Source organism: Scyliorhinus torazame, chromosome 2, assembly GCF_047496885.1.
Source record: "Scyliorhinus torazame isolate Kashiwa2021f chromosome 2, sScyTor2.1, whole genome shotgun sequence".
In the NCBI taxonomy this organism is placed as follows: domain Eukaryota; kingdom Metazoa; phylum Chordata; class Chondrichthyes; order Carcharhiniformes; family Scyliorhinidae; genus Scyliorhinus; species Scyliorhinus torazame.
In genome coordinates this window covers 83,084,750-83,106,447 of record NC_092708.1, presented here as the reverse complement: position 1 = coordinate 83,106,447, position 21,698 = coordinate 83,084,750, and the positions used below count along the sequence as shown (strand labels likewise).

General features: G+C 53.4%; 1 protein-coding gene across 2 annotated transcripts in view; it reads left to right on the top strand.

The window, feature by feature from the left end:
* Positions 1-21,698, top strand: part of tgfbr2l (transforming growth factor beta receptor-like) — a 146,083-nt gene that overhangs the window by 82,609 nt on the left and 41,776 nt on the right. The window lies entirely within an intron of this gene.

The window sequence follows — 21,698 nt, the reverse complement described above, 5'->3', positions numbered from 1 at the left end:
GAAACCCACGCAGACACGGGGAGAATGTGCAAACTCCACATGGACAGTGACCCAGGACCAGGATTCGAACCCGGGTCCTCAGCGCCGTAGGCAGCAATGCTAACCATTGTGCCATGTGCCACCCTCTCGTACTCATCATCAATATTTGCCCACTCATCATTAGTATTTTTGAGGATCAGGGATTCAACCACTGGAACCATTTCAGAGGCATGAAACGATGCAATAAGTACCTCTGGAGCGAGCTTCTCTAAGATTGGTACGATGTTGTCTGTGACTAGCTTGTTCAGTAGCTGGTCCTCCGAGGTATCAGCCTCTGTGACCTCAGTTTTTATTTTGGAGCGCACCATCTCAGAGTTCCCACCCTTCTCAGTGTCCAGAGTGCTCTGTGTGTCCCCTGTGACCACCTCATCATTCCTTCCAAACCACTGGAGTAGTACTTCTTGGGCATCTTCATTAAGCCCGTCCTTGCTCCTTGAAGGAGATTTACAAGCAGTTCATACTGGTCTTCATCTGTCTCACCTTTGTGCTTCGGCTTTGTTCTAAATGTTTTAAACGTGCCATTTTTGCCCTCCCTCCAGTCGATCTTACAGCCTGTGCATCCCATGATTTCTGGTTCATTAAAGAATGAAGATTCAAGCTTTTCAGGCCGCGATTCCATCTGATATACTTTTGTGATCCCCTCATTTGTGAAATACTCATTGGGCTCGAACTGAAACTCCAGAGTGAAGCTACTCGGCCTCTCAAGCACTGAACATTTAACATTCACATCTTGCAGATGCTTTAATCCGAGCTTGCCATGCTCCTGTATCATGCCACTGAACACATGCACATTCTTGAAGACTGTTTTTAAAAAAAATTTTAAAATATTTTTATTAAGGTTTTTTAACAACACAATTTTTCCCCCTTACAAACAATAACCCCCCCCCCCCCTCCCCCACCCCGTAACAAAATAACGCAATTCTCCCTGAGCAAGATATGTACATGGCAAGATGGTATATTTACATAGCTTTATACACTGGCTCTTGGCCGCACGTTCCATTTCTCCCCACCCTTCCTGCCATCTCCCGCTCGTCCATCCCCTCAAACAGTCTCTCATTCCCCCCCCCCCCCCCCCCCCCCCCCCCCCCGCCCGCAGGGTTGCTGCTGCTGCTGACCGAACTTCCTCTAACGCTCCACGAGGTATTCTAGGAACGGTTGCCACCGCCTGTAAAACCCCTGCGCAGACCCTCTCAAAGCAAACTTAATTCTCTCCAATTTTATGAACCCCACCATGTTGTTTATCCAGGCCTCCAGGCTAGGGGGCTTCGCCTCCTTCCACAATAGCAAGACCCTTCGCCGGGCTACTAGGGACGTAAAGGCCAGAATTCCGGCCTCTTTCGCCTCCTGCATTCCCGGCTCGTCCACTACTCCAAATATTGCTAGCCCCCAGCTTGGCTTGACCCGGACTTTCACCACCTGGGATATTACTCCCGCCACTCCTCTCCAGAACCCCTCCAGTGCCGGGCATGACCAAAACATATGGACATGGTTCGCCGGGCCCCCTAAACATCTTTCCTCTACTCCAAAGAACCTACTCAGTCTCGCCCTCGTCAAGTGAGCTCTGTGAACCACCTTAAATTGTATCAGACTGAGCCTGGCACACGAGGAGGAGGAATTAACCCTACCTAGGGCATCAGCCCATAACCCCTCCTCAATCTCCTCCCCCAACTCCTCCTCCCATTTACCTTTCAGTTCTTCTACTAGCGCTTCCCCCTCTTCTTTCATCTCTTGGTATATTTCCGACACCTTGCCCTCCCCGACCCGCACACCCGAGATCACCCTATCTTGAACTTCTTGTGCCGGGAGCAACGGAAATTCCCTCACCTGTTGCTTCACAAAGGCCCTCACCTGCATATATCTAAATGCGCCTCCCGGGGGTAACTCAAACTTCTCCTCCAGTGCCCCGAGGCTCGCAAATGTCCCATCAATGAACAGGTCCCCCATTCTTCTAATCCCCGCCCGATGCCAGCCTTGGAACCCCCGTCCATCTTCCCCGGGACAAACCGGTGGTTACCCCTAATCGGGGACCACACCGATGCTCGCATTGCACCCCGGTGCCGTTGCCACTGGCCCCAGATCCTTAGCTTTGCTGCCACCACCGGGCTTCTGGTGTGTTTTGTCGGCGAGAGCTGCAGCGGTGCCGTTACCAATGCTCCCAGGCTCGTTCCTTTACAGGACGCCATCTCCATCCTCTTCCATGCCGCCCCCTCTCCCTCCATGACCCACTTGCGGATCATCGCCACGTTTGCTGCCCAGTAGTAACTCTCTAGGTTAACCCTCCTCGGTCCCTGTTGCGTTCCAAGAACCCTCTTCTAACCCTCGGTGTCTTATTTGCCCACACATACCCCATAATAAACTCCTACCTACTTTCTTGAAAAAGCCCTTGGTGATCACGATGGGGAGGCACTGAAACACGAACAAAAACCTTGGGAGGACCACCATTTTGACCGACTGCACCCTATCCGCCAGCGAGAGTGGGAGCATGTCCCATCTTTTAAAATCCTCCTCCATTTGCTCCACCAACCTCGTCAAATTCAGTTTATGTAGGGCCCCCCAACGTCTGGCCACCTGTATCCCCAGATACCGAAAACTCCTCTCCGCCCTCCTCAGCGGTAGGTCCCCTATCCCTCTTTCTTGGTCCCCTGCCTGTAACACAAAAAGCTCACTCTTCCCTACATTAAGCTTGTAGCCCGAGAACTCCCCAAACTCCTTCAGAGTCTGCATGACCTCCACCATCCCCTCTATTGGGTCCGCTACGTATAGCAGCAGGTCATCCGCGTATAGCGATACCCGTGCTCCTCTCCCCCGCGGACTATCCCCCTCCATTTCTTGGACTCCCTAAGTGATATGGCCAAGGGTTCGATTGCCAGTGCAAACAACAGGGGGCACCCCTGCCTCGTCCCTCGGTAAAACCGAAAGTACTCCGACCTCCGCCGGTTCGTCACTACACTCGCCACCGGGGCGCTATAAAGGAGCTTAACCCATCTGATAAACCCTCCCCCGATTCCAAACCTGCGCAATACCTCCCAGAGGTACTCCCACTCTACTCGGTCAAAGGCTTTTTCCGCGTCCATAGCTGCCACTATCACCGCCTCTCCCTCCTCCGATGTCATCATTATCACGTTCAAGAGCCGTCGCACATTGGTATTTAACTGCCTGCCCTTTATAAATCCGGTCTGGTCCTCATGAATCACCCCCGGGACACAGTCCTCAATCCTCATGGCCAGCACTTTTGCCAATAACTTAGTGTCCACATTGAGGAGCGATATCGGCCTGTACGATCCACATTGCAGTGGATCCTTGTCTCGCTTAAGAATCAAGGAGATTGTCGCCTCCGACATTGTCTGGGGCAGGGTTCCCTCCTCTCTTGCCTCGTTAAAGGTCCTCACTAGCAGCGGGGCCAGCAGGTCCACATATTTTCTATAGAATTCCACCGGGAACCCGTCCGGCCCCTGGGCCTTCCCCGCCTGCATGCTCCCCAAACCCTTGCTCAACTCCTCCAACCCAATTGGTGCTCCCAAACCAAGCGCCTCCTGCTCCTCCACCGTCGGAAACCCCAGCAGGTCCAGAAATCGCCTCAGCCCCCCTTCCCCCCCTGGGGGCTGGGACCTGTACAGCTCTTCATAGAAGGCCTTGAATACCTTATTTATTTTCGTGGCACTTCGAACCGTGGCTCCCCTTCCATCTTTGATTCCCCCTATTTCCCTCGCTGCCGCCCTCTTACGGAGCTGGTGCGCCAGCATCCGGCTAGCCTTTTCCCTGTACTCATAGGTCGCCCCTTGCGCCTTCCTCCATTGTGCCTCCGCCTTGCCCGTGGTCAGTAGGTCAAACTCCGTCTGGAGCCGTCGCCGTTCCCTAAGTAATCTTTCCTCCGGGGCCTCTGCGTATCTCCTGTCCACTTGCAAGATCTCGCTCACTAACCTCTCCCTTTCCATGCCCTCTGTCTTCTCCCTGTGAGCCCTAATGGAGATCAGTTCTCATCTGACCACCGCCTTCAACGCCTCCCATACCACCCCCACTCGCACCTCCCCATTGTCGTTGGCCTCCAAGTACCTTTCAATGCACCCTCTCACCTTCCCACAAACCACGTCATCAGCCAGCAGTCCCACGTCCAACCGCCACAGCGGGCGTTGGTCCCTCTCCTCTCCCAGCCCCATTTCCACCCAGTGCGGGGCATGGTCCGAAACGGCTATGGCCGAATACTCCGTCCCCTCCACTCTCGGAATAAGCGCCCTACCCAGAACAAAGAAATCTATCCGGGAGTAAACCTTATGTACGTGGGAGAAAAAAGAAAATTCCCTGGCCTGCGGTCTTGCAAACCTCCATGGGCCCACTCCCCCCATCTGATCCATAAACCCCCTGAGTACCTTGGCCGCTGCCGGCCTCCTGCCCGTCCTTGACCTGGAGCGGTCCAATGCTGGGTCCAGCACTGTATTTAAGACCCCTCCCATTATCAGTCCTCCTACCTCCAGGTCCGGAATGCGCCCCAACATGCGCTTCATAAATCCAGCATCATCCCAGTTCGGGGCGTATACATTTACCAACACCACCCTCGTCCCTTGCAGCCTACCACTCACCATCACATATCTCCCTCCATTATCCGCTACGATAGTCTTGGCCTCAAATGGCACATGCTTTCCCACCAGAATTGCCACCCCTCTATTTTTTGCGTCTAATCCCGAGTGAAATACCTGTCCTACCCATCCCTTTCTTAACCTGACCTGGTGTGTCTCTTGGAGCATTGCCACGTCTGCCTTCAGTCCCTTCAAGTGCGCGAACACTCGAGCCCTCTTCACCGGCCCATTCAGGCCCCTCACGTTCCACGTTATCAGCCGGATTGGGGGGACCCCCCCCCCCCCCCCCCCCCCACCCTGCCGCCGACTAGCCATCTCCTTTTCTGGGCCAGTCCCTTGTCCGCGCCTCCCTCACTCTCCAGTCCCGCAGCCGGGGGACATTCGTCCCAGCCACCTCTTCTGTGTCCCGTTCTCTTTCGGCCAGTGCAGCAGCAACCCTTTCCCCCCCTCCCTCCCCCTCCCTCCCCTCCCCCCCTTCCCCCCCTTCCCCCCCCCCCGCTAGATCCCCGTCTAGCTTTTTTGCTCCCCCCATATCTCTCCCGTAAGTCAGCTGACCCCTGCTGACCCCTGCTTCTCCCGCCATCCCTTTGACCCCGCCGGGTGGGAATCTCCCAATCAATATATATTCCTTCGTTCCCCTTCCCGCCTTTCGGGGAAAGAAAACCCCGCGCTTTCCAAAGCCTGCCCCGCCCCCCGTGGCGCAGCTCCTGTCGTGGCCTTGTCTCCCTCCCCCAGCCCATATATCATTTCCTGTGCGTGATTGACCCCCTATGTACAACAACCATCATACTTCAACCCTCAAACACCCCCCTCCCACACAAACCCTCAATTAGAGTCCAGCTTTTCAGTTAGTATAAAGGTCCACGCCTCTTCGGGCGTTTCGAAGTAGTGGTGTTGACCATTATGTGTAACCCACAGTCGCGCTGGCTGCAACATTCCAAATTTCACTCCTTTCCAATGCAGCACCGCTTTGGCCCGGTTGAAACCCGCTCTCCGCTTAGCGACCTCCGCGCTCCAATCCGGGTATATTCTGATCTCTGCATTGTCCCACTTGCTGCTACGTTCCCTCTTGGCCCATTTCAGGACCCTCTCTCTGTCCGTAAACCGGTGAAATCTCACCACCATCGCCCTTGGCGGCTCATTTGCCTTGGGCTTCCTCGCAAGCACTCGGTGCGCCCCATCCAGCTCCAGCAATCACGGGGGGGCCTCCGCACCCATCAGCGTCCAGATCATTGTGCCCGCGTATGCCGCGGCATCGGCCCCCTCCACTCCTTCTGGGAGTCCCAGGATCCTCAAATTGTTTCTCCTCGACCTATTCTCCAGGTCTTCGAGTCTTCCCGCCCACGTCTTGTGCAGTGCCTCGTGCCGCTCCACTTTCTCCGCCAGGCCCACGAGCTCATCGTCGTTCATGCTCACTTTTTCCTGGATCTCCTGGATCTTCACCTCTTGGGCTTTCTGGGTTGTTCCAAGCCCTTCAATTATCGCCAGCATAGGCGCCACCATCTCCTTGCGCATCTCCTCAAAACAGCGCTTGATGAACTCCTTCATCTCTTCTTTGTCCGTTGGCGCCGCCATTTTGCTTTTTTTTTTCCTTCTTCTCTCGCTGCTCCAGGGCCGCTTTTTTTGCCGTTTCGCTGCGGGCCGGTCCATGCAGGTCGGTAGGGGACCTTTCTTCTTCCTTCCCCATGGGTTGATTTTCAAAAAAATGCCGTTGGGGCTCCGTTATCGGGCCCGAAAGTCCGTTTTAGCGGGAGCTGCCGAATCGCGCGGCTCAGCTCCGCATCGCCGCAACCCGGAAGTTCCTTGAAGACTGTTAACCAGAAATCTGGAATGCTCTCTGGCTCTTCCATGTCTGTGTCTGATTTGCCATCCTCCACCTGGATTTCTTCTGAATCCTCATCAAATGTGCACACTATGATATCTTGTAGGGATCTGTAGTATTCAGCTGACCACCCTTTTTCGGGATTTTAGTCACTCAACTAAGTTCAAGGATTCACGTACATCAATCCACTCCTATGATGGACCCTGTCGTGCTAGGTACACTCGTCTAACACTGGCTGCAACTGGATGCAGCTTAGATTAGAAAGATACTCCAGACATTGAAGTTAGTTCAATCAGGTTTATTGAACTAATAGCACAGTTAGCACAGTTCTCTGTGAGTTGGACTCTCTGCTAACTTAAGTGTGGTTACTCTGTCTGACTGAACCTGACTAGCTCTTAGCCACGTGGTGCAGGTGTGAGATTGTAACAGCACCCTTGACTGACTCTCTAGATGTTCATCAGTGGAAAGAGGCCTCCATCAGGGATCTTGACCCGAACAGTGTCTGACGGGGATAACACAGGCAAATCGATGGCATGAGCATCATAGCCCTGTTTTTGCCGGTCTCGGAGTTGCTGCATCTTCTGCAGCACCGAGAGGTGATCCAGGTTGGGCACGTGTATGGCTGGAAGTGTCGTTCGCAGGTCCCTGTTCATCAGGAGTTGAGCCGGTGACATGCCAGTGGACAGTGGGGTCGCCCTGTACGCAAGCAGCGCAAGGTGAATGTCAGACGCAGAATCCTCGGCCTTGCAGATGAGCTGCTTCACTATGTGCACCCCTTTCTCAACTTTTCCGTTTGACTGCGGATAGTGTGGGCTGGAAGTGACGTGTTTGAACTGATACGACTGGGCAGAGACCATTCATGGCTGCTGAAGCACGAGCCATTGTCACTCATGACAGTGAGTGGGATACCATGCCTGGAGAACGCCTCCTTACAGGCCTTGATGACTGTCTGAGATGTGAGGTCTGAGAGCTTCATGACTTCAGGGTAATTGGAAAAGTAATCAATGATTAACACGTAACCACGACCATTTGCATGAAAGAGGTCGATGCCAACCTTGGACCATGGAGAGGTTTCGATTTCATGCTGCTGAAGTGTCTCCTTACTCTGCGCTGGCTGGAAGCGTTGACAGGTCGCAGAGTTAAGGACCATGTTCTCGATGTCCTGGCAGATCCCGGGCCAGTAGACAGCCTGCCTGGCTCTGCGACTGCACTTTTCCACACCAGGTGGCCCTCATGGATTTGACGGAGCAGCAGGCTCTGGAGACTGTGTGGAATTACAATCCGATCCAGTTTGAGGAGGATACCATCAACCACCGCCAGGTCGTCCTTCACATTGAAAAATTGAGGGCACTGCACTTTTCGCCAGCCATTGGCTAGGTGTTGCATAACACTCTGCAAGAGGGGGTCTTTGGCTGTCTGCTCACGGATACGAATCACCTTCTCATCAGATGCCGGGAGGGTGCTAGCACACAGCTGCACCTGTGACTCAACCTGTGACTCAATTTGCCGGATGACGTTCAGTGGTTCACTGGGCACGGTGATGGAGCGGGACAGTGTATCGGCAATGATGAGCTCCTTGCCAGGCGTGTAGACCATGTCAAAGTCGTACCTTCTGAGTTTGAGGAGGATGCGCTGCAACCGAGGTGTCATGTCATTCAGGTCCTTGTGGATAATGTGGACCAGGGGCCTGTGATCCGTCTCGACTGTGAATGTCGACAGGCCGTAGACATAGTTGTGAAACTTGAGAATGCCAGTGAGACGGCCCAGGCATTCCTTCTCGATTTGTGCATACCTTTGTTCGGTGGGCGTCATTGTCCTTGATGCGTAGGCAACCGGTGCCCAGGATGAAGTGTCATCGCGTTGCAGCAGGACCGCACCGATGCCATCCTGGCTCGCATCTGTCGAGATTTTTGTTTCCCTGTCTGGGTCGAAAAATGCCAATACGGGTGCAGTGGTGAGCTTGGCTTTCAGCTCCAACCACTCTGCCTGATGGGTCGCCTTCCATTCGAAGGCAGTGGACTTCTTCACTAGGTTTCGTAGGGCCGTGGTGTGTGAGGCCATGTTTGGGATGAACTTGCCCAGAAAATTGACCATGCCCAGGAAGCACAATGCCGCCTTCTTGTCTTCTGGGACCTTCATGGCTGCAACACATATTCATACGCTGCCAATAGTAAAGCCCAACGTTGAATCCGTGCGGATGTAATGGGAGGGATAGCCTTGGGTTTGAAGAGCCCCAGCAATGGTTTATGATATGTTAATACTGTAAAAGTGTGCCTGTAGAGGTATTTATGGAACTTTTTCACTGCAAATACCATGGCAGGTACCCTCCACCTGTTCTTTCTGGGGCGAACCGGTGGTTCCCCTGTAATGGGGTCCATGCCGAGGTCCCAACTTCCCCCCTATGCCGCCTCCACTGCCCCCAAATTTTGAGGGCCACCACCACCACCAGGCTCGTGGTATACCTCCTTGGAGGGAACGGCAGTAGCGCCGTTGCCAGCGCCCCCAGACACGTACCCACACAGGACGCCGTTTCCAGCCTCTTCCATGCAGCCCCTTCCCCCTCCATCACCCACTTGCACACCATTGTCACATTGGCGGCCCAGTAGTACCCGCAGAGGTTGGGCAGCGCCAGCCCCCCCCTATCTCTACTCCGCTCCAGGAACACCTTTCTCACCCTCGGAGTCCTTCGCGCCCACACAAACCCCATTATACTCCTGTTAACCCGCCTGAAAAAAGCCTTCGGAGTAAACACGGGGAGGCACTGGAACAGGAACAAAAACCTTGGGAGCACCGTCATTTTGATTGACTGCACCCTACCCGCCAAGGACAGCGGCAACGCGTCCCACCTCTTGAACTCCTCCGCCATTTGCTCCACCAGCCTTGTAAAGTTAAGCCTATGCAGGGCCCCCCAGCTCCTGGCCACCTGGACCCCCAAATATCTGAAGCTCCTCTCCGCCCTTTTTAGTGGGAGCTCGCCAATCCCCCTCTCCTGGTCCCCTGGATGAACTACGAACAGCTCGCTCTTCCCCATATTGAGCTTGCACCCCGAAAAGTCCCCGAATTCCCTAAGGATCCTCATTATCTCTGGCATTCCTCCCACCGGGTCCGCCACATACAGCAGCAGGTCGTCCGCATAAAGCGACACCCTATGCTCCTCCCCACCCTGCACCAACCCCCTCCAGTTCCTCGACTCTCTCAGTGCCATAGCCAGGGGTTCAATAGCCAGTGCGAAGAGCATGGGGGGGACAGGGGACACCCCTGTCTCGTCCCTCGGTGCAACCGAAAGTACTCGGAACTCCTCTTATTTGTGGCCACACTCGCCATCGGGACCTCATACAACAGCCTAACCCACCTGACAAACCCCTCCCCAAACCCGAACCTCTACAGCACCTCCCACAGGTACCCCCACTCTACCCTATCGAAGGCTTTCTCAGCGTCCATCGCCACCACTATCTCCGCCTCCCCCTCCCTCGCCGGTATTATGATAACGTTCAAAAGCCACCGCACATTCGCGTTCAACTGTCTCCCCTTCACAAACCCCGTCTGGTCTTCATGGATGATCTGCGGAACACAATCCTCAATCCTCGTGGCTAAGACCTTCGCCAGCACCTTGGCATCTACATTTAGCAAGGAAATCGGTCTGGAAGACCCACATTGCAGGGGATCCTTGTCCCGCTTCAGGATCAAGGAGATCAGTGCCCGGGACATCGTCGGGGGTAAAGCCCCCCCCCCTCCCTTGCCTCATTAAAGGTCCTAACTAACAGCGGGCCCAACAGGTCCATATATTTTTTATAGAACTCGAACGGGAAACCGTCCGGCCCCGGTGCCTTCCCCGCCTGCATGCTTCCTATACCTTTGATCAGCTCCTCCAGCCCAATCGGGGCCCCCAGTCCCGCCACCAGTCCCTCTTCCACCTTTGGAAACCTCAATTGGCCCAGGAAACGGCCCATCCCACCCTCCTCCCGTGGGGGCTCGGATTGGTACAATTCCTCATAAAAGTCCCTGAAGACCCCATTGATGCCAACCCCACTCCGCACCACGCTCCCTCCCAGTCCTTAACTCCCCGCTCTCCCTAGCTGCGTCCCGCTTCCGAAGCTGATGCGCCAGCATCCGGCTTGCCTTTTCCCCATACTCGTAGACCGTCCCCTGGGCCTTTCTCCACTGCACCTCCGCATTCCTGGTGGTCACCAGGTCGAATTCGGCCTGGAGGCTGCGCCTCTTCCTCAACAATCCTTCCTCAGGTTCTTCCGCATACCTCCTGTCTACCCTCACCATCTCCCCCACCAGCCTCTCCCTCTCCCCCCCGCTCCCCTCCACTCCTTGTGGGCCCTGATGGAGATCAGCTCTCCCCTTAACACCGCCTTCAGTGCCTCCCATACCATTCCCACTCGGACCTCCCCGTTGTCGTTGGTCTCCAAGTACCTCTCTATACTTCCTCGGACCCACTCGCTCACCTCCTCGTCCGCCAACAGCCCCACCTCCAAGCGCCACAGCGGGCGCTGGTCCCTCTCCTTCCCCATCTCCAAGTCCACCCAATGCGGGGCGTGGTCCGAAATGGCTATTGCCGAATACGCGGTATCCTCTACTCTCGCTATCAGCACCCTACTCAAAATGAAAAAGTTGATTCGCGAATAAGCCTTATGGACATGTGAGAAGAATGAAAATTCCCGAGCCCCCGGCCTTGCGAATCTCCAAGGGTCCACCCCTCCCATTTGGTCCATCAATCCCCTCAACACTCTAGCTGCCGCCGGCTTCCTACCCGTCCTAGACCTGGAGCGATCCAGTGCCGGATTCAACACCGTGTTAAAGTCTCCCGCCATTATCAGGCCCCCCACTTCCAAGTCTGGGATCCGACCCAACATACGCCACATAAAACCCGCATCGTCCCAGTTGGGAGCATACACATTGACCAGTACCACCCTCTCTCCCTGCAACTTACCACTTACCATTATGTACCTACCGCCATTATCAGCCACAATGCTCGACACCTCGAATGACACCTTCTTTCCCACCAAGATCGCCACCCCTCGATTTTTGGCATCTTGCCCCGAATGAAACACATGACCTACCCACCCTTTCCTCAGTCTTACCTGGTCTGACACCTTCAGGTGTGTCTCCTGGAGCATAACCACATCCGCCTTGAGCCCCTTCAGGTGCGCGAACACGCGAGCCCGCTTAACCGGTCCATTCAGTCCCCTTACATTCCAGGTTATCAGCCGGATCAGGGGGCTACACGCCCCCCTCCCCTGCCGACTAGCCATAACCCCTCCTCGGCCAGCCACGCGCCCGCACCCCACACCCGGCCCATTCCCCACAGCGGCATACCCCCGTCTCGACCAACCCCCCACTCGCTCCAGCTCCTCCTTGACCTTAGCAGCAGCAACTCGACCCCCCCCCCCCCCCCCCCCCCCCCGGGCTAGGACCCAGCCTAGTTGGTTTACTCCCCCCATTGCACTTCCGCAAGGCAGCTGACTCCTGCTGATTCCGGCCCCTCCCGCCTCCCCTTCGACTCCTCCCATTGTGTGGCACACCCTCCTCTCCCGCTCCCCATCCACAGGCTCTCCCCCTCCCCCCTCCGTTCTAAGCGTGGGAAACAATCCTCGCTTCCCGGCCCCCCCCAGTCTTCGGCGCGGGAAAAAAGCCCGTGCTCTCCACCTACCAGGCCCCGCCACCAACCAAAACAGTGCCCAACCCGCCCCATCCCCCCTCCCCAACCCGAAAGAGAAAAACACAGAGAAAAAGAAACCCAAAACAATGCAAAGGCCCCCCCCCACCCCCGAACCAAAAATAGGCATAACATATCCACCGCAGTCCCCATCGCCCATCCCGACCCTCAGTCTGTGTCCAGCTTCTCGGCCTGAACAAAGCCCCATACCTCCTCCGGAGACTCAAAATAATGGTGCCGGTCCTTGTAGGTAACCCACAGTCGCGCCGGCTGCAACATGCCAAACTTCACCCCCTTCCTGTGCAGCACCACCTTCACTCGATTGTACCCGCCCCTCCCCTTCGCCACCTCCGCACTCCAGTCCTGATATATCTGAACCTCCGCTTTCTCCCACCTGCTGCTCCTCTCCTTCTTGGCCCACCTGAGCACACACTCCCGATCGACGAACCGATGGAACCGCACCAGCACCGCCCGCGGAGGCTCGTTGGCCTTGGGCCTCCTCGCCAACACTCTATGGGCCCCTTCCAGCTCCAGGGGCCCCTGGAAGGACCCCGCTCCCATCAGCGAGTTCAACATGGTGACCACATAGGCCCCCACGTCCGGCCCCTCCAGCCCCTCCTGGAGGCCCAGAATCCGCAGATTCTTCCACCTCGACCAATTCTCCATCTCCTCGAACCGCTGCTGCCATTTCTTGTGGAGCGCCTCGTGCACCTCCACCTTTACCACCAGGCCTAAGATCTCGTCCTCATTGTCAGAGATCTTTTGTTGAGCCTCTCGGATCGCCACCCCCTGTGCCGTCTGTGTCTCCAGCAGCTTATCAATAGAAGCCTTCATCGGCTCTAGCAGGTCCGTTTTAATCTCTCTGAGGCAGCGCTGGATACCCTCCTGTTGCTCCTGTGCCCACTGCCTCCACGCTGCCTGGTCTCCACCCACCGTCATTTTGTCCTACTTCCCTCCCTTCTTCTGTTCCACCACCACCTTTTTTGTCGCCCCGCTCCTAGTTAAAGCCATATACTGACGGGGAGCTATTATTAACTCCTTCCCACACCGAGAAACGTCGAAAAAGTGCCCTTGGGGGCCCTGAAAAGAGCCCAAAAGTCCGTTTTTGCGGGAGCTCCCGAATGTGCGACTTAGCTCCGCATAGCCGCAACTGGAAGTCTTGAGAGGGAATCCTTTTGGCAGTGTTCGCTTCACCAACCTGCCCCAAAAAGTCTGTGGAATCTCCGGAAAAAGGTCTGAGAGTCCATTCCAGACGGGAGCTGCAGAATGCGCGACCTACTCCTCCATGGCCGCCACCGGAAGCCTCGTCCCCGCTTCTTCAGTGGCCTTGGTAGATCTTTTCACAGTTATTCCCTCTGCTGCTAGAATTCACCTTTAATAAAGGCCCTCAAGTCAGCTTGCAGCTTTAAGCTTGCCCTTCCCCCGCCTGCATGCTGGAAAAGGCTCTGTTTATCCTGCAGTTACAGCCACATCTTTTACTGTTTCTGCCGGGTCTGGTAACCAAGAGACATACCATTCCTGGGGGACACTGTCGGGGGAATGTTGCAGTCTTCTTCCCACACCGGGAAATGTCAAACAAATGCCGTGGGAGCCCTGTAAAGAGCCCAAATGTCCGTTCCAAGCGGGAGCTACCGAACATGCGACCTTACTCTGCATAGCCGCACCCGGAAGTCGTACTGTTTTATTTAATAACTTATTCCTTGTTGACTGGCTAGAATCTATAATTTAGTAGTGTAAATAAATCAGCTTTGTTCAATAACTCAGCTTGATGTTCTTTGTTAACACTACGTTCTCAAGTCATCTTAAAAGACCCAACAGAGAACATCACAACCTCGGCGGCTGAAAATTGGCGGAGCACCTCGTTGAGGTTCCTCAAATGTTCCTGGACCAATGTCCCCGTGATCAGTACAGTACGTTGTCAAGTTAAACCGTGACGTGCAGTAATCCTCGCAGTATGTTTTTCATTCTCCGTTGGAATATTACACAGGTCAATGATATCCTGAAAGGCAATTTGCTATAATCATGCAAGTCCCGATGTGTATTTACTGTCATGTATTTTCGGGATCCTGGGTCCAAGACCAGCTGAAGGTAAGTATGGCTCATTTCGAGCTTCGTGAAAGTCCACGTGAAGGTCCTCAATCCGCGTTACTGGCTAACGGTCCAAACGGGAAACCAGCCCCTTTTGGAAAAGCTCAGGGAATATTGCTCTTGTGGCGCCGGTCCATCGGGTGCTTTCGGCAAATCCTCTGACAATCAAGCCGGAGATGTTTCAGCCAATCCCGACCCAATAAACTGGCCACCACCTCGCACCATGTGACATGCGGATTGCTGCCCTAACTCGACGGGAACCACCGAGGTGCCGACGATTGCCAACAGTTCTCTGGTATGGATGACTCTCGAGAGGGTTATAACAATAGTGCTGTGTAGTTTCTGGTGTTCTGTAAAGTTGCCGAAGTCCATAGGGAGTAGTATGGCTCTGATCAAGGACTTCAATCTGGCTTCAAGGGTGCCCATACATTGGTGCAATAGTTTGCATTCACCTTAACCGTAGCATGATAGCCAATGCTATTCCCTTGTTTAATAAAGGGAGCAGGGTCAATCCAGCAAATTGTAGGTCGGTGAGCCTGACATCAGTGATGGGGAAGCTTTTGGAAAAGATACTGAGGGACAAATGCACGTTTGGAGGAAAATCAATTAGTAAGTGACAGACAGCAATGTTTTGTATGGGGAACGTCATGTTTCACCAACTTGATTGAATTTTTTGAAGAGAGAACAAAGAAACTTGATGAGGGAAGGGCTGTGGATGTAGTTTATATGGACTTTAGTAAGGTGTTTGCAAGGTCCCACATGGCAGACTGGTATAAAAACTAAAATCACATTTGGGGTGGGCTGGCTAGATGTATACAGAACTGGCTTGGTTAGAAGACAGAGAATAGCAGTGGAAGAGTATTTTTCTGGATGGAGATCTGTAGCTAGTGGTATTCCGCAGGAATCAGTGATGGGACCGCTGTTGTTTGTAACATATATAAAATATCTGGAGGAAAATGTGGGTGTTCTGATTAGTAAGTTTGTGGATGACACAAAGATTGGCAGAGTTGCTGATAGTGCTGAGGATTGTCAGAGGATACAACAGGATGTAGATAGATTGGAGGCTTGGGCACAGAAATGGCAGATGGAGTTTAATCCGGATAAATGCAAGGTGATGTGTTTTAGACAATCAAATCTAGGTATGAATTATACTGTAAATAGCAGAACCCTTAGGAACATTAACAGACAGAGGGATCTGGGCATGCAGGTCCACGGTTCTCTAAAAGTGGCAACACAGGTGGCCAAGGTGATTAAGAAGGCATATGGCATGCTTACGTTCATCAGCCGGGGCATTGAGTGCAAGAGTTGGGAAATCATGTTGCAGCTATATAAAACCATGGGTAGGCCGCATTTGGAGTATTGTGTGCAGTTCTGGTCACCACATTATCAGAAGGACGTAGAAGCTTTGGGGAGTGCATAGAAGGTTCACCAGGATGTTGCCTGGTCTCGAAGGTGTTGGCTATGAGGAGAGTTTGAATAAACTAGGATTGTTTTCACTGGAACGACGAAGGTTGAGGGGAAACCTGGTAGAGGTCTACTAAATTATGAGGGGCATAGACAAGGTGGATAGTCAGAGGCTTTTTTCCAAGGGTGGGAGTGTCAATTACAAGGGGGTACAGGTTCAAGATGAGAGGGGGATAGTTTAAGGGAGAGGTGCGGGGTAAGTTTTACATGCAGAGAGTGGTGGGTGCCTGGAATGCGCTGCCAGAGGATGTGGTGGAAATAGGCACATTACCAACAATTAAGAGGCACCTGGATGGATACATGAATAGGGAGGAAACAGAGGGATACAGTCTGAGTGAGGGCAGAAGGTTTTTTTTTAGTTAGGGCATCATGATTGGCACAGGCTTGGAGGGCCGAAGGGCCTGTTCCGGTGCTGTACTTTTCTTTGTTCTTTGTTTCTTGATAGGGACAATAAGCAGAGGCGACAAAGTGCGGGACAAACTGCTGGAAGGGTAAGGAGGAGGATGGGAGAATGGTTCTCAGAAGAATGTCATACTGGCCCAGAGTATTAAGGGAATGATTCATGTACTTGAGTCAGATGTCTGTGCTTCAGTAAAATCTGAAATCTGCCACCTGTTACAGCCAGAACTGCAGCCTCAGGACAAGACAAAGGCAGCATTGAGAGTGGCTGTGAACGTAACCATGGCCATGAAATTTTATACATTAAACCTCTTCCAGAATGGTGCCTCAACACCCTCAGCAATCTGTTGGGGGACAAATTGTAGGACTGTATTGAGAAGCTCTAAACCCCTTGGAACGCGAGTGTCTGCAGCCATGATGGCAGTAGTCTGAGCAGCTTTACAGCAAGCTGACCTTAAATGACTGATATCTGAGCTTCGCTGCAGCACTCAGATGGTGCTTGGCTTCTGCATGTGCTCAAACAGAAGCTGAGACTTTGGCTTTTGCACACTACATGGTTCAGTCATAACTGTGTTAATGAAGTTGGCCACCATTTTCATGCTGTGAAGGCTGGGCTCCAAACTCTGCGCAAAGGCGTGTGTCAGGTGGCTGTCCCACTCCTCCATTCTCCTTGACGTTGACTGTTTGTCAATGTACCAAGCATTTCATTGTGTACACTGTTTGGTTTTCTTCTGTAGGCCCATCAAGCTCCTCATGGGGGTCCTATCGTGCAGAACTCATTTGTGTCCTCACCACGCTGTGTTACCCTTGGCCCTGTCATGGCTGCAGCCCACTCATGTCCAGAGACACAGCACATGCAGACCCCATCTCAAAACCATCCTCTGTGATATAAGCAGTGTCAATATTTGAACCGCTTGCTGCGAGTGTGAGAGCCAGTGATGTGTTTCTTCATCGTCACCCTCTTCTTGCTCCTGGCTTGCTCTTCCACCACTGACTGGGTTGCAGTTCTTGGATACCTGACAATTGTTGGGGCGCGGGGGGGGGGGGGGGGGGGTGGGGGAAGCAAAAGGTACATGCTTATCTACAGCTCGTAAATCAAAAGAAATTGTGAGATGAGGAGGAAATGGGATGTGAGAAGGTGGATTAGCTATGAGGATACCATCATCTTTGATGATCTTAGCCCCGCCAGTGACCACAACCTTCAGCAAGGGGAACTTCAATGAGAGAGCGTCCATCGGTAAGGACATGCAAAGGTATTTATCCCCCACTGGTTAGCTCTTGTTGCCTCTGACCATGTGCCAACTTGCCCTGCAAGAGAGAGGGAGTGTGTGCAATATGCTTGGCTGATGTGGCTGTGATGGTTGATTTGCTGGCAGTGTGTGCAAGTTGTGAGATGTGGGTGTGAGCCTTGTAGCAGTGAGTGAGGTGGAGACAAAGCTATGTATTTTGTGCGTGAGTCACGGTGGATAGAGATTGTTGGTAGGTGAGTGCTGGGTGTGTGGTGCATTGAGCAGGTTTGTAAGGCTAGTGATGCAGTTGGTGCGATATGGCATTTGAAAATATGTTCATTGGTCTTGATCACCCATGTGAGGTCACTGAACTGTTGGCAGCACTGCATTTAGGTTCAAGGGGTTTGACTCCGCGCATCGACCACCATGGGTTGTCTGCTCCCACTACTTTCACAACATTTGTCTGAGGTCCTGCTGGCTCCTTGTGGATCTCCTTGGATAAGAACCTTGGATAAAGCTGTCTCCCCAGTTGTGCCATAATTCACTCTTCCTCCTGCTCAGACTCTCTTCCACTAGCAGCTCCAAAGGCTGCTCCAGGCAGAACATGCCTCACTTTCAAGAAGTGCAGGCTGGCTTTCAGCACAGTACGAAGTCTTACAACACCAGGTTAAAGTCCAACAGGTTTGTTTCGATGTCACTAGCTTTCGGAACGCTGCTCCTTCTTCAGGTGAATCAGGTGCTCCTTCCTCACCTGATGAAGGAGCTGCGCTCCGAAAGCTAGTGACATCGAATCAAACCTGTTGGACTTTAACCTGGTGTTGTAAGACGTCTTACTGTGCTCACCCCAGTCCAACGCCAGCATCTCCATATCATGGCTTTAAGTAGCCATGATGTGGAGATGCTGGCGTTGGACTGGGGTGAGCACAGTATTACAACACCAGGTTAAAGTCCAACAGGTTTATTTGGAATCACTAGCTTTCGGAGTGCAGCTCCTTCATCAGGTGAGTGAAGGCTTTAAGTCGTGCAGGCTAGCTTCACATGGTGCCAACAAACTTGAGCCGCCTGCTGAGGTATGAAGTTACTCATGTTGCAATTAGCATTAGATGCGCACAGCAACCACGCAAATTAGCAGGCATTTTTTATCATAGAATTTACAGTGCAGAAGGAGGCCATTCAGCCCATCAAGTCTGCACCGGCTCTTGGAAAGAGCACCCTACCCAAGGTCAACACCTCCACCCTATCCCCATAACCCAGTAACCCCACCCAACACTAAGGGCAATTTTGGACATTAAGGGCAATTTATCATGGCCAATCCACCTAACCTGCACATCTTTGGACTGTGGGAGGAAACCGGAGCACCCGGAGGAAACCCACGCATACACGGGGAGAACGTGCAGACTCTGCACAGACAGTGACCCAAGCCAGAATCGAACCTGGGACCCTGGAGCTGTGAAGCAATTGTGCTATCCACAAGGCTACCGTGCTGCCCTAACACTTTATTTTGACATAAAGTTGACATGCTGCCTGCATTGGAAGCAACAAACAGGGACTAGTGGAGCATTGTGATCTCAGTTTCCACTTTTGGGTCTGTAGAAATTTGCCTCAAAATGTCTTAATAGTTGTAAACAGATGTAGCATAGCAATCAAGTTCTGAAACATTTAAAAATGGATTTCTATAGAGTAATTGCTGTGGCTTCTGGTATGCACGTGGGTGGAATTTTCCGGAACAAAATGGCAAAGTGTCATTTTTGGATAGAAAAGTGGTGGTTTGTGGGACTGAGGTGACATTCCAGCGCAGTGGTAAGAAGAATCATCAGCTCCATTGGCTCCTTACTGACCTGCGAGGGAGGAGAGAGAGAGAGAGGGAGGGAGCAGATTAGTGTCACAGCCGCTTAACAGCAGTACCTCCCCTGACCCTTTGGCCTCCGGGACCTGGAAGCAGCCAGTCCCACAACTGATCCGGCAGCTACAGTTCACTCACACCTCAAGTGCCCTCCCTTCTCCATAGCATGAGTGGCCCCGTCATGCCTTTGCCCAGTCAAAGGCACCTTTGGCCTCCTGTCTAGTTCTCCCCTCCTTATACTCTACCTCACTGGTGGTTCTGACAGGAAATTTATATGCTGGCACATCCCTAATGGGCAGGGTCAACTGGATGGTAATGTCCACCTTGGGGGCTGATGGATCCTCACTGGCAGGCGTTAGGGTCCAGCACATAAGCAAACCCAGTGCCTCTCGATCTTGTGCACTTATACATTGAGCATTGAACCGTGAGTATTCATCCCATTCCTTGAGTTTGTACACTTATGATGTTCCTCGAGTTTGAACGATTTTATGTATCCTCGAGTTTGTACAATCTTGCTGCGAGCAGGGCTCGAACCTATGGGGAGGAGGGAACCCCTTTGGATTTCAAGTCCAACCCTTAACCACTCGGTCATCACAGATACATCCTATCCTTGAGTTTGAACCTGTGGGCAGCTGACATTGTTGAGGGTTACACTTGATGGCCAATTAGTTTGACGAGCATTAGTCCCTGGAATGTTAGAGGGCACAATTGCTTTCTGCTTCAGGGATAGGCAAAGTTAAAAGGCACCCTTCATACTCAAGCTGCATCATTCAGAGATCTCATTGCTGTCATGCCTCAACACTTAAGATTCCTGGACAGCTACTACAGAGTTCTGGACAGCCAATCCCCCCTCCCAGTACCCAGAAGGCACCATTTTGCCTTCTGTTTCAGGATCTCACCCACCCAGCCCATTAGGCCTGCCTCCTTGACTCTCATCACACCCTACCACCCAGCCATGTGGCCTGCAGCCGCAGCCACCCCATGCCACAGTCAGCAGACTAACACAGCGTTCTAAGAACTTTTAAACAGCACAGGCAGCAGACTTCAGGTTCACCCACAGGAGCCGCAATCCCATCCCAGTAACCACCTGTGGTGAATATACAATTACTGATAATTCACCAGTGCACTGTGTTATGTTATTAACCCTGTGGGCTCCACCTATGGGCCATTGTGTGGCTTCACCCACAGGGGATATGTTGGGGCATGTACGGGCTCTGCCCCTGGCTCCACCCCCTTTACAGGAAGTATAAGAGCTGCTGACCTGCGGGGCCGCCTTCAGTATTGTACCGGTCACGGGCAGGCTCAGTTCTAAGCTGATTAAAACCACCGTTTACTTCTCCACGTGTCTGCAAGTGAATTGATGGTTGCATCAATTTAATCAGCTTAAAATACTACGATGGAATCAGCCCTCAAACCTGGCAGACTGGAACTCGATCCACAGGCCGCGGAGGCAAAATAAATTTTTTGACATTGGCTTCGATGCTTCAAGGCCTATCTCGCCGTGTCGTCTACGCCATCAACACTGACGAACAGAAGCTGAGCCTCCTCCATGCACGGGTGAGCCATCGCATTTCTGTCCAGCTCGACGAAGCCGCTTCCTATACAGAGGCCCTCGCACTACTCGAACGCCTCTGTACGGCCTGTGAACGAGGTATACGCGCGACACGTCTTCACCACTCGCCGCCAGCGCCCCGTGGAGTCGCTAGATGATTACCTACGTGACCTCAAAGCCCTCGCGCGCAACTGCAACTACTAGGCCGTTACGGCCACTCCACATGGAGCTCGCCGTCCGAGACGTTTACGTGCTGGGGGTCCGATCGAACTATGTGAGACAGCGCCTGCTCGAAAAAGGGGCCCAGGACCTGGACGACACGGTAAAACTGGCTACCTCTCTGGAGGCCGCTTTTCAGAGCCTTACTGCGATCCCGGCCGATCACGCGATCCTCTCGTGGTCCCCGACCCGAGACTACCCCAGGCCTGTGCCACGCGGCCGCCCGCCCATCATGGGGGGCTATCCTGTTACTTTTGCGGCCAGTCCCAACACGCCCGACTGCACTGCCCGGCCCGCAACGCGAACTGCAGCAGCTGCGGGCGAAAAGGACACTTCGCCAAGGTCTGACTGGTCCAAGAACTCGAACTCACAGACCCGATCCACAGACTCACAGGCCCGCAGACCCCGCAAAGTGGCAGCGTGCCTGCCGACTCCGCCTCCGCATAACATGTGCGACTCATGGGGGCCGCCATCTTGGCCATCCTCCCCCACGTGGCCGGTCATGTGCGATCCATGGGGGCCGCCATCTTGGGTGCCATCTTCCTCACCGCCTGCCACGCTCGACCAACAGGGGCCGCCATCTTGGCCGCCATCTGCTACGCTGCTCGACGTGTACGACCTACACGGACAGCCATCGCGGAGCCGCCCCAGCACCTCCGATCACACCGCCGGCTATCCACACCTCAGCGCGGTCACCCTGGACCAGTCGCGACCTAAGCACCTCCGGAGCTCCATGATGGCCGTCCGGGTTAACGGGTACAAGGCACCTTGCCTTTTCGACTCCGGGAGCACAGAGAGCTTCAT